Below are 14,136 nucleotides of genomic sequence, written 5' to 3' on the forward strand. Positions count from 1 at the left end.
GCCACTGGATGGAGAAGACTGCCCACCCACTGGCCTGCGATCGTCCTGCATTTGTGACATGACATGTGTGTCATGAGTCTGTAGAAGAATTTTTAGGTTGGTATCAGACATATTGGGGAATATCAGCCTTAGGGGCTGATCTGGATTGGGCTGTTTTCTCAATATTTAAGTGCTTTTGTATATAAACCTCTTTCTTATATATACATGAGTCTCCATGAATTTGCTTCCCTAGTCTACTCATACTAACACATTATATATATTATCCTCTTAATAACAAGTGTGTCTTCTGATTTTTAAAAATCACCATGTCAGTGTTGTGTGGCTGGTGTAACAAATGATCACAGGCTTGATGTCTATCATAGTTCAGTTCTGTCATTGTTCTGGAAGCCAGGATTTATAGTCAATAAAGTGGTAGATACATTTAGATGCAGCTCAGTGGATTCTGGCTTGTGGAGACCCCATGAGATACGTATCACCAATTACAAACTGAGGTGTTGTACATCCTGATACTTCCAGAGTCTCTGGGATAGTGCCTTAATCTGGTCTCATTCCGTTTCTGGAGGGTGTTGGCCGTCATTGGCTTCAGACTGTATCCTTCCAATCTTCCAGGACACTATCTTCAACTCTCCTTCTGTTCCCTCTCAGGCCTCCTTCTTTTTAGCGTGCACTCCAAGCGTCTTACAAGGACACAGGTGCCATTGAGTCGATTCTGACCCACAGCAAGCCTCAAGGATGGGGTAGAATTGCCCTTTGTGTGTTCCAGACCCAAGTTCTTTATTGGAGTAGGAGGCTTCCTCTTTCTCCTGCAGAGTGGTTTCACATTGGGGGGCTCTCCCCAAGGCCAGCAGTTCCAAACCACCAGTGGGTCTCCCCCCCACGGGGTAACCACTCTGCCTCCAGAGCTCTAAATGACATAGGTGCACTCAAATCCTTAGTCTGGTTTCTTTCCTTTGTGTTTATATGAAAATGCCTAATATCGATGAGTTGTGTCAAGTGTTGGTGAGACATTATTGGCATAGGGATCACTGGACTGCTCGGTTAGGCAATGGTGTTGAGTGGAAAATCATATCATCGTCCTCTGTCCCAGCCGTGCACCCAGAACTCATGAACCCTCGATGACTTTTCAAACCCAACTTGGATGCATGATGAGCTTCCCACAATCTGCTGGACAAGGACACTGTCAACGCCAGGCTTCTCTGTACACTGGCACCACCTGGTCCTAATGACCACACGAGGTTGCAGCTGTCCTGTAATTATCAGTTTCTGGAAGAGTGACTTCTTTCTTTTTTAGCAACTGAGGACCAGCTCTGACTTAGGCAGATGGTGAACCTCTCACCATCCAACTCACTACCATCCAGTCCGTGCTGACATGTCGTGACCCCGAAGGGTTTCCCAGCTGTAACCGTTTACCAGCGTAGAAAGGCCAGTCTTTGTCTTGATGATGGTGTTCAAGTACCAACCATGCAGACCAGCGCCCAGTGTGTAACCACTGAGCCATCATGCATCCTCTCCCCATCAAGTGGGTGCAATTACATCTTCACCAACGACCTTGAATGCCATTCTCTGTCGATCCTATCAGGGTCCTCCAAACCCAGGAGATCGTTCTTGCATACTGTTTTTATACCCAATAGCTACCCTTTGGCATAGTTTCACAAGTCCTTGATTAAACTTCCCTTTTGCGACTGTTGATTCTCCTCCAGAATCTACCTGGCTTTGATTCTCAGCTTGTTCCTTCCAGTCATTGTTTTTTTAAATTTTTTTCCAAATTTCTATTATTGGGTCCTTTTCTGGTCTGAGTTTACTTGGCTTTCTGAGAAGGTAAACTTAGGTGTATATTTAGTAATTCCTAACACTGATATTATACAATTGTATTTTGATATTCATCCTAATTCAGTGCTGGTATATTTGATTGATGTTCCAAGAAATTAATAAGATATGAAGAATATGTTTGTGGTTCTAATGTATAAGAAAGGCTCTGGTGTATTGTGCATTACCATTTAGATCTCTGTTCACAAGATCAGTAGTTGGAAATCACCGGCTGCTCTCAGGAAAAGCATTGAGGCCTTCTGCTCCCAGAGAGACATATAGTCACAGACTCCAAAGCAGGGGAACAACAAAGCCCACATGGAAGAGGCACACAGCCGGTGTGATCATGAGGTGTGAATGGGAAGAGGGATCGCAAGTTCTAAAACAAGCAAACAAATCAATATGAATCAGTATGAATGGAGACCAAAAACCCACTTGTAAGATGATTGGACAGTCCCTCTCAGAAGGGCTACAGGGAAGGGATGATAAATGCAGGGTGTGGTATAGTACTGATGAACCACCTAATTTTCCTCTAGTTCTTTAATCTTCCCTCCCCTTACTACTATGGTTTTAATTTTCTTGATCTCATTAATCACTCCAGACTTGTATATGTGCACTATTATAATTAATATTATAATAATAATGCAGTACAAGAAAGCCGAGATAGATAACCTTTGAGTAATGGTTTCCTGAGGATACAGAGAGGGGGGTGCTGCTGGGGGAATGGAGAGCTGATGGCCTTGATGGCAGTATAACCCTCTCGGTGGGATTGAGTAACCGAGTTGTTTGTGAATGGAAATAGTGGCGTGTGTAAGATATGGTAACCATAGCAAAGGAAACAAAAGGTGTTATGGGGGGAAATAAGTGGTAGGATGGGGCGGGGAGTGGATAAATAGGAGCTGATATCAAGGAGAAAGATAATGTTTTGAAATTGATTGTGGTAACAATTGTACAATAGTGCCTCATGTGATTGAACTTTAGAATGTTAGATATGTGTAAGAGTTCCCATTTAAATGATTAAAAATTAAAAAGAAGAAATGAGTATATCTGAGAATTGTTCATTTGTGATTGCAGGTGCCAGTGGGGACATCGTGCTGACCCCGTCTCCAGCCTCCCTGGATGCAACGCTAGGAAAAAGAGTCACCATCCACTGCCGGTCCAGTCAGAGTCTTATTAGCTACTTACATTGATAGCAGCAAACACAAGGAGCTCCACAGCTCCTCATCCCCTAGGCAACCATGCTGGCCTCCAGTGTCTCAGACCAAGTCTGTGCAGTGCATCTGGAGCAGAGTTCATTGTCATCATCCACAGCCTCCAGCAAGATCATTGTCAGAAAGATTGCAGCATTCCATCCAAGTGCTTCACCTCAATCACAAGCATCCTCCCTTGGGCGCCAGGTGGGAGTCTGCAATGCACCAGCAACTTCATTTCTCCTCAACCTCTCTCTCAGTGTGCCAGAGACTCCACTTTCTGTCTTGTTTCTTGACTTGTCTACAGATTCTAGAAAAGACTTAAGGGATGGCACTTATCCTCATCATATTTTTGAAGGAGATTATTGAAAAAGAAATCCATGAAAATCTATTGACGCAGTCTGGACTTTATGTAAGGGATTTTCTTCTTCTTTTCCTCCTCCTCCTCCTCTTCCTCTGCCTCCTCCTCCTCCTCCTCCTTTTCACTGATAGCAATCTTACATATAAAAAAGAAGAGGAAACACTGCCAGTCCTGAGCGATATTGAAAACTGTTCTCTCCTTTGAGCCCGTCGTTGCTGCCATGGGTAGCTCCACCTTGTCACGGGCTTCTCTCTTTTCAGCTGCCCCCACTTTAGTAAGTCTGCTGTCCTCTCCGAGGGCGGCCAGTGAAAAGGAGGAAGACTCTCGCCAAGAAGGAAGGACAAAGTACATGGAGGATGAGGTCAAATATCAGGACGATTGTGAGGACGGCCCAGGACCAGGTGGTGGTCAGTTCTGTTGGACACAGGCTTGCTGTGAGTTGGGACTGACTCAAAGGCAAGTGACAACAGTAACTATTTCTTTGAATATTAAAAATGGCCATGAGTTCATGTCATTGTGTGATCAGTCGATGTTGTGACCACAAGGTAATTTGGGACACGCATGCACGTGGGACACAGGGACCCTCAATGACCTTGCAGACCTAACTTGGATTAGTGATTCACTTGGCACCATCCACTGGACAAGGACTGCCCACTCGAGACCTCCTCTGTCCCGTGTGTCACCCTATGCTATGCATGTCCTTCTGAGAAGCCAGGGCTGCATTTCTGTTCCCTACACAATGGCGTCTTCTCAGCAGCATGGACCACCTCTAATCTCTGCTGATCAGTGAACCTCTGTTCATCACGGGGTGTAACTGCTCCTTCCCGACAGCCGTGCTCGCCAGCCTTTCACTAGACTTGTGCAGGCTCTTCCCAACCCCATGTGCCCTGCAGACTATTCTTCCAGCTCACAGCTTCCTTCTCATCACGGTTCCATGACCCTTTAATTCCGTTTTCCCTCTATCAGCTGTGGCTTTTCCTACAGAATCTGTCTGACTTTGTTCACGGTCTTATTCCTTCAAATGGTTATACAAAAGATTTTGCCCAGAGCTTATATCTGTGTGATATTTCCTGTTTTTTGAGCTCATGTGGCTGTCTCAAAAGTGGAATATAGATATGTACTTAGCAATTCCTAGCATATTGATATTTAAGGATTGTATCTTAGTACTGATCACTAGATTGCTTCTTAGTAAACTAGATCTCCATAAGCTTCAATGCCAAGATCTTTGTTCATGTTTGCTACCTCTCTCAACACATGAGTAATTTTTGTTTCATACAATATGTTAGAAAGGAGCCCCGATGGAGCAGTGGGATATTCGTGGGGCTGTCGTCTGCACTGCCAGAATTTTGAAACCACAAGCATCTGAGAGCGAAGATTTTGAAGTTTTTTGCTCACACAAAAATTTACAGCTTTGAATATCAATGGGAAATTTAATGTGTCTTATAGGGTTACTTTGGGACAGCATCTACTCAATTACAGTGAATTTTGGTTTTGTGATGTGCTAGGAGAGATTGTGTCTTCTAGAAGTGTAGATGTAGTAATCCATGGTTACTCATAACATTTTATTTTTACTCTGGCTCTTTAAATATAGTATATCTTCATGTTCTTCAAATCACATGTATTTTCATCAACAATGGGTTCAAATATAAGAACAATTGTGTGGAAGGCATGGGACCAGGCAGTGTTTAGTTCTGTTGTGCACAGGATAGCCCTGAGTCAGAACCAACTCAGCGCTGCATAACAACAACAACAATAACAGCAATAACAACGTCATCACCCACACTAGGCGGTATTGGGAAACAACAGTGACTGCACTGTAGGTTCTAGAGGCATACGTCCATCTATCTTGGAGGAGACACAGTCAGATGCTCTTTAGACATGATGATAGGGAGACTTTGTTTTGCTCTTTGCACATGTTATCAAGAGAAACCATACCTGGTCAAGCAGAGAGACAGTGAAAGACAGGAAAGATCTCAGCACAGTAGATTGATATCATGGCCCTAGCACCAAGTTGATAATTACCTACTAAATTCACTGGTTGTCAACCTCTAGGTTGCCATCCATTTGTGTGTCGAAGGACCCTTTCAGAGGGGTCGCCTAATTCATAACAGTAGCAAAATTAGAGCTATGCTGTATCAGCGAAAATAATTTTATGGTTGGGGGGTGGTCATCATAACATGAGGAACTGTATTAAAGTGTCACCACATTAGGAAGGTGTAGAAACCACTGTACTAATTCTTTGGATTACAAAGGACCAAAGTTTTATTCTACTATATAAGGATAGTAGTGATTGGAGTTGACTTGATGGCATCACCAACAAATATCTCTATAATAAATGAATGATTTCATCAACATACACATCTGGCCTAAGGTACATATTTCCCAGAAACTACATATGACATTTTTGAGGCTAGGAATTAGTTTTACCTGAAAGGATGTACATGGTAGGTATCACTATAGTGACCCTGTCTCGGTCTAAGGTCGCTGGATCCTGCAGAGTTTGTGCACAGCTACTAAGGCAAAGGCTGGCGATTTGCAGGATACAAGGGCCCACAGAAGACCGAGCGGCTTCTCTGTCTGTATGAAGACAGTCCACAAAGTCGGATGGAGTAGTTGTGTTCTGAAACATAAAGTCTTTCTACCTTCTGAAAAACAGCTAGTTTTAGTCTTGTTTTTTGCTATTAATATTTGATGTGGTTAATATTTTTATTATCTATATGTATATTTCATCATTTTATCTCCAGCTTTATCTCAGGAACAGTGCATTAGATTGGTCTTATTTCTATTGGTTTATGGATGAATAATGTGATTCTGAGTTCGCTTAATCTAATCTACTAATATTTCTTTTTAAAGCAAAAACAATAATACCAACAATAACCGATTTTTATTCTTTAGCAATGTGTAGCTTTAACTGAGGGATTATACTGGATTCTATGCAACTGAAGTAAGCGACATTGTTAACATTACAAAGTGGTCTGCAAAAATTTTGCAAAAATCCCCCGTTTTCCATCTCTGTGAAGAATTATCCTCTTTCCCTTCCTTTTCTTCGTGAATGCTCTGTCTCCACGGCCACCAGCTCACCTTCCTGGAACCTCTCTCTTCCTGTTATCATTCTGTCCTGTTATTTTTCCATCATTTTTATTATTTCTCCAGGATGGCTGATCTGAGGAACCGAGTTGACAATTTAAAGAAGAGGAAATAATTTAAATATTGTTATTTTAAATATAAATGCTTGATTGGGTCTTCTAGCTGTGTGTAATCTTAGCACTCCTAAATTGATAGTACAGCTTCTAAACAGATTTCCCTGGCCTCTGTGGTCCTGGCATGGTACTTTCTGTGCTGTTACTTTGGGCTCACGGTTTACACTGGTTACTTTCCATGTGGTTGGCTTGCACTCACAGACTGCTTTGCATAGACCTGCAGGGCCAGTCCGACTGCTCACACTGTATAAACGCCGGAGACTTCGCACAGTGAGCTGAGTTGCAGCAGGCAGGCAGGGACAGAGAGATGGTGTCTTACGTCCTGGTCCTGGTGTCCCTGTTGTTCTGGGTCTCTGGTGAGAAATTTCAAAGTGCCTCCATCTCTTTAGTGTGGAAGCTGTATAAAGTAGAGAAATTATTTAAGATATAATGGGATATGATGGCTACTAAATGGACCCAAATATGGGTGACATGTAAACCACTAAGAAGGCTCCTTAACAATTAAACGAGTATAATTTAAAGTGCCTATGAGAAGGAGTGTGCTAATTTATCATTTGTGATTGCAGGTACCAATGGGGACATCGTGATGACCCAATCCCCAGCCTCCCGAGCTGCTTCTACAGGGGAAACGGTCACCGTTAGCTGCCGGTCCAGTGGGAATGTATACAACAGTGTAGGCTGGTACCAGCAGAAACCAGGACAGGCACCCAGGCTTCTCATCCACAGTGCATCCTCCCTCCAACCTGGGGTCCCCAGCCGGTTCAGGGGCAGTGGCTTTGGCACAGACTTCACTCTCACCATCAGCAGCCTGCAGCCTGAAGATGTGGCTGATTATTACTGTCTGCAAGCTTATAGCACTCCACCCACAGTGATTCAGCCTCGGACACAAACCTCCACCCCAGGGCTTCAGGCCAACCAGTCTGCACAGCACCAGCTGTTCCTTTCTGCTCAGTCCTGACCACGCCTGTGTCCTCTGTCAGTTCCAGAGGCTGCCCCCGACTGATCTCTCAGAGGGGTTGTAGGGTCATGGATATTATTAAGGGATGTGGCTCCTTCTGAGCCTCTAGTGGTGGGCTACTATTTAAAGAAATCATAAAACTCTTCCGTAGACTTTGCCAGGAGTTGATACCAGGGATCTGGATTTTCATTTGGACAGAACGAGACGCCTCTGCAGAGGGGCTCAGTGAGTTCTGCACCCCAAGCCATCATCTCACTATTTCTCGGGTAGTTTAACTTTCGAATGCTTCTGCTTTCATTCCTTTTTTCTCCTGGTCCTTTTTATTTCCTGTGCAATTGCCTTCCAAATTGGACCTTTCTGATGTTACACCTTTGACCTCGATGTTGCAAATTTTCCTCATAGATGTTCCTCTCTTGCCTTCCTCACGACTGATCCTGATTTCCAGCAAAGCCTTTCCAGTCCATCTCAGTGGACATTTTCACTGCCCATTTCCTGCCCCTTCCTCTTCTCTCCATTTCATTCAGTGGCCTCCAGTCTTCAAAGGAGAGTCTCTGATTCTGTAGCCCGAGGGGAAAGGGGCCCTCGTGGAGCACTGATCAAGCAATCAGCAGCTGACGGAAATGTCAGTGGGTCGAACCCTGCAGTGGTGCCATGTGAGAAAAGATTTTACAAAATTCCTCCTGAAGTTTCAGCCTGGAAACCTTAGGGGTACCTTCAATGTGTCCTATCGAATCCCAGTGTATCAGAATCCACTTGCTGGGTCATAAAAACCTATGTGATGAATTTCTCCACGGCATTTTTTATCCATGTTCAACGTCCTTTTAAATGCATCCAAGTCTACGCCAAAGGCAGAAGTCATAGTCTCTAAATACTCTATCCTGTATTACATAGTGTAGTCCAGTGGTACAAGAGGGAGGGCGGGGAAGGTAATTGTATCTGTTGAATGAACATTTTTAAGGTAACACAGATATTATTTTACTTATTTGTAACAATATTTGGAAGTCAGTCAGTCATACTGGTACTGTTATTACCATGTTATAGCAAAATACAAAATACCAGAATAGAAAGAAGAAGCAAGTTAAGGTTGAAGGTTAAAACAGAACTGAAGGTAGAGGAATTCAATTAAGGTTATGCCTGAACCTCCCCCCACCCCTAAGTTGTTTAGTAAGAAGATCCCCAGTCCTAAAAAATACAAACAATCCTTTGCCGGGCAGCTTGTACTTTCAGTTCCTATTCTCAAGTCTACATCTGAAACATATCCAAGTTAGTATAATATACAGTTATGTAGAGGCTGGGCATCTCTTCTCATGCCGTCCGGAGCAGCTGAAGTCAACGGTCAGGAGGCTATTATTGAATCTTTGTTCAAATCTGCACCCCGCCCCCGCCATACACAGGAACAAGGAAAACCAGGAGATCAAGGCAGAACCTTCTGAAACAAGAAGTCCTACGAAAAAAGAAGTCACGCAGTCATTGCCCAGGTGGTCATGGAGCTACATATCTATCTTTGTAAAATCCTCAGACTGTATGCATATGCACTGATTGTAAAAGAAATCTAAAGTCTTTGGATGAGCTTCCAGGTCACAGATAGAAGTTTGTGGGAACTGGGGCAGCAGAGCATCCTCTCCACAGTTCTGAAATGGGTTGTTCCCGGTCGGACTGCTCCAGGACTGCTTCCTCCAGGCGTGGGCACCACGGCTGAGTATTCCACACCTGAGTGCTGTTCCAGGTGTGCTCGCTCCCAGCCTGACCGTTCCCACTGTGAGGGTCCAGGTGTGGTTGCTCCAGCTCCGTGTGCTCCGCACTGGAAGGTCTTCAGAGGGAAGTCGTCCTTGGTGGTAGGGAGTACAGAGTTGCAGGTTTCTGTGGGTGCAGAGATCTGAGTCACACCTTGGTCATTCTTTGTGGCCCCTCTTACACTTCCTTCTCTGGTCCTGGAGCCAAGGCTTAACCTGTTTGCAGTTGAGATTCCAGACTTTGGAAAAGTCTTGCATTGCTGGAGGCTGAAGACTGGGAGAGCACCGTGAGCACCTTCCGGTCTTGCCCTGGCTCTTCCTCTCCTTCTGCACTGGGCTCTTCTCTCAGAATCGGGCACTTCCACGTGGGACTGGTGGAAGTGTTAGTCCGTCCAGCCGAAGCAGGTCCAAGGAGGAAGGAATGGAAGAGATGTGATTCAGCAGGTGACATTTGCAGGGATGTATATGCTCTTCAGCCCCCAAATCATAGTTGCTGGTGAAGCGTCTCTACAATTGGAGATTCAGGATGATTTAGGGGAGAAACTTCATCCACGGTATGTGGCTGTATAGAAGGGAAATATATCTATCTATCTATCTATCTATCTATCTATCTATCTATCTATCTATCTATCTATATCCCAAACAAAGAAGCAAACAACAAAAATCAAAGCCCTAAATTGTGTAGAAAGACAAGTTTGACTTCCATGCTTTCTGAAAGGCTAAAATGAAGACCTCCAGACATCAAAGCATTAAAATGCTGAAGTGAAGGGTAAATGCTTCATTAGAAAAAGGAAGTAAAAACCTAATCAAAGGAGGAATAAAAGGTCTTGGAATCTTCTGTCTATGTGCTTTTGAAGTAACCGTAGGTTAGTGAAATCCTGCTTCAGGAGTGATTTCAGTGAACTTGACTGGTGAACTTTGACCACACACACCTCTCTGATAGTGAATGTGCAATAGTTTCCAGTATTGATATTAAGGAATCCATGTTGTGTGCTGTCTCTGATGGCCTCTCTTTTACTTCCGGCCGCCACACTGGAACTCAGTGCTGACCATCTCTGAGGAAACCTGCCTTGAGAGCAGGCAGTGGAGCACGGGGAGGTAGAGGACACAGGTCTGAACCCTTATTCTTCAGTTTCTGCATTCTGGTCATGTCCTTTGAGCCCCATGGGAGGCTGCTACTGTACACTGGTGAACGTGTGACTTGCGGAAGCGCATGGGCACATCCAGGTCTTTCAGCCGAAGAGCCTGCTCCCAGAGCAGTGGTGCCATGGACAGCAGGAACAATGGACTCTGGCCTGTAGAGCCACTAAACCATGAAACCACAGGGAAGTTCATGAGAAAGGAAGAAAAATCCATATCATTTGCTTAATGAAGATATATTAATTGAGTGCTGACTCTTGTCACCCCGCCCCCCGCCAAGTTACTAGGTTAATTCTCATTTGGGGAGATAGCCAGTAATTGCATAACTTAATGATATATACACAAAGACCACACTCCACAGTGGGCTATACTACTTCGTATAGTTAGCTACTATTTTGTGACCTACATTAAAAAAAATAAGAAATGTACACCAGATCATTTCAATGTGATATAAAGAAAAATAAAGCAGAGGATGGGATAAGAGCTTTCTGAGGTAAGAGTGAGTATTAATGTAACTTAGAATGATGTGTTCATTAGTTATTAAATTTGACAGTCCCCCTCCCAAATGCAATGACTGACAACACTAAGCACTTCCGTTGCTCTCATGCTCCTTAGTGAGCTGGATGGACACAGAGTGGCGCTGCTATGGGTCAGTCTTCACTGTTCTTGGCTGGGCTGCTTTTCATTATCTAGAGGTCAACTGGGTGCATGCTAACATAGAAAGGCTGGCATGCCTATTATCTGCCGATACTGACTGGCCATCAGCTGGGGCTTTTCAGGAGACTGACTTTTTTTCTCTCTCTCAACATCTGGCTGACTAATCTTAGCTTCCTATGATGGCAGCTGGCAGGAGTCCAAGACAGAAAGCCCAAACGCATAAGGTCTCTTGAAGCTTAGACTCGATTCTATCCCAGTTTTCTGCAAGTTGTTGGTTTTTCTGCTTTCTATGTCTCAATGCAATTTCCCAAATCAGGTCATATCCAAGGGGATGCAAACAGCCCTGACCTTGTTATAGGAGGAGATGCAAAATCACATTAGAGAAAGCATGGATGCATAGAAGGATAGAGAATTGGACTCCAGAAATCCTGGAGGATGTGAGAAAATGAAATTCTATTTTGATATATCCATTTTTGATTGTCCTTTTCTGGTGGTGGGAGACCCAGATTCAAATATATTTCATAGAGAAGTCTTTATTATATCTATAACATGACAGCTGAAATCATCCAGGTGAAGGCAACCATCAGCATGAGGTCATGAGGATTGCTATGGACCCATAGTCATGTAAATCTGATGGAAAACAAAGGAAAGCATGTCACAATCATGACTGGCAGTCGATCAAGTCAACTCCATTAAAACCCGGCCTACAGAAATGGAAAAGGGACCATAATCAACCAATTAATTTTTTCAGAAGGAACTTGCACGCTATTTACTGTAGCCCAAAAACTTCACCTGTGGGCTGCATGGCGTTGTCTTTCCTATGCCAGATGGTTGCTTAGTGCTCAGTCTTGAACATGCACCATCCCTTTCTCTGTTCCAAGTGGTGCAAGTCTCGACAAATTATTTGTAGTGTAGCAGGATCCAGAAGAAAAGTAAGGGGCGTGTCTTCTTCCAGAAGGATTCTTAATGGTGGAGTGGGCTACTTGTTGGGAGGTTAACCGCAAGATTGGGAGTAAAATGAAGACCCGTGTGCATCAGGGTTGTATCCATTCTCCTTACTTATTCAATCTTTATGCTGAGCTTCCAGATCGGAGGAAGGCTTATTAGCAATGTGCAATATGCAGAAGACACCACCTTGCTTGCTGAAAGGAAGGAGGACTTGAAGATCTTGCTGATCAAGATCTAGGATTGAAGCCTTCAGTATGGATTGCAACGCAATGTAAAGAAATCCCAAATCTCCACAAATTAACCAGGACATAAAATCACCATATATGGAGAAGAGGTGAAGGTGGGCAAGGATTTTGTTTTGTTTGGATCCACAATTAACGTGCACAAAGCAGCTGACAAGAGATCAAGAGATTCACTGCATTATGTAAATCTCATACACTAGGCCTTTTTAAAGTGCTGAGAATTCAGGATGTCACTTTTAGGACTAAGGCGCCCTTAACTCAAGCCTTGGAATTTTCAGTTGCCTCATCTGCATGTGAACGTTGGTTATTAAATAAGAAGATCACAGAAGAATTGATGCGTTTGAACGATGGTGCTGGAGATGCACACTGAAAGTAAAATGGACTGCTGAATGAACACACAAATCTGTCTCAGAGGAAGTGAGGCTATAATGTTCCTTAGTAACAAGGATGGTTGGACTTTGTCCCATATCCTTTGGACATATTACAAGGAGAGAATAGTGTCTGGAAAATGGCATTGTACTTGATAAAACAGAGGGGCAGGGAAAAAGAGGACTCTCTATAGTATGGAATGACCCAGTGCTTGCACCAATGGGTGGTTGCAACACACACACAGGAACAATTGTCCGTCTACTGCAGGACTGGCATGTGTTTCATTCTGTTGTGCAGAGGGTTGCTGTGATGAGTTGGAACCAAGTCATAGGCAATATGTGTACACATACGCTGTTGTTGTTGCTAGGTACCATTGAGACAGCTTCGTCCCATAGTCACCTCATGCACAACAGAAGGAAATACTGCATGTTTCCGTGTCATCTGCACAATTGTTTTTCTCTGCCTGAGCACATTCATCCAAACTCTGTTAATCCATCTCATTGAAGACCTTCCTCTTTTTCGCCAACCCTGATGTGCTGTTTTCAGGGACTGGGTCTCTCTTGATAATATGTCTAAAAGATGTAAGAGGAATTCTTATCATCCTTGCCTCGAAGGAGCACTCTGGCCTTACTTCTTCCAATACAGATCTGATGTTCCATTTCTCGGTGCATGGTTCCTTCAATGTTCTTTTCCAGCACCACATGATCAATGAAAATTTTCTTCTAAGGCATTCTATGGCTTCAGTCAACTACACCTTACTCTTCAAAGTCACATCCTTGCTCTTCAATACTCTAAAGAGGTCTCATGCAGCGATTTACCTAAGGCAACACATCTTTTGTTCTCTTGACTGAGGCTTCCATGAGCATTGATTGTGGACACACATAAAATACAGTCCATGACAACTGCAACTTTTTCTCCGTTTTCATGATCTTTCCTATTGTTCCAGCTGTGAGGATTTTGCTTTTCCTTATTTTGAGTTGTAATCTCTTCTGAAGGTTACAATGCTTGATCCTCATGAACAACCTGCCTGTCAGTTTGTCACATGGCTGTGGCTTGTGTGTTGCTGGAGGCGATGTCACTCACAATTCAAATGCCAGCAGGGTCCCTTAAAGTGAATGGAATGGGCTTCAGCAGAGATCCCAGCCTAAGAGCAGACATTGAAGAAGGATTTGGCCTTCCTCTTCAGAGAAAGTAGCAACTAGAAACCTCATGCATGGTTTCAAAGCATTTTCAAACACTGAAAACTAAACAAAGGAAGCTGAACATTGTTGGAGATATTGCTACAGGTGGGCCTCTCAAGTCCTAGGCCACTGGACATGTGACTGAAGAAGAGCTGATGTCTTGGAGGGTAGTTGACCACGGTGACATGACAGGGGCACATCCTGTGGGAGTGGAGCCTTTGGGATCTTCATTTGCTAACGGTGCACCACTGCAAATATGTATAAAAATCTTCTAATGGTTGGAACTGGGAATGTGCAAAGTATGAATTTAGGAAAATTTGAAGTGTTCAAAAATGAAGTGGAATGCATGAA

The 14,136-nt window shown here is 43.7% G+C and overlaps 1 pseudogene; it reads left to right on the forward strand.

Moving 5' to 3' along the window:
• Positions 1 to 10,680: 10,680 nt before the first annotated feature.
• LOC142462002 (small nucleolar RNA SNORA4) lies at positions 10,681 to 10,797 on the forward strand (annotated as a pseudogene).
• The last annotated feature ends 3,339 nt before the right edge of the window (positions 10,798 to 14,136 follow it).

Source organism: Tenrec ecaudatus, chromosome 11 (genome assembly GCF_050624435.1).
Source record: "Tenrec ecaudatus isolate mTenEca1 chromosome 11, mTenEca1.hap1, whole genome shotgun sequence".
NCBI lineage: Eukaryota > Metazoa > Chordata > Mammalia > Afrosoricida > Tenrecidae > Tenrec > Tenrec ecaudatus.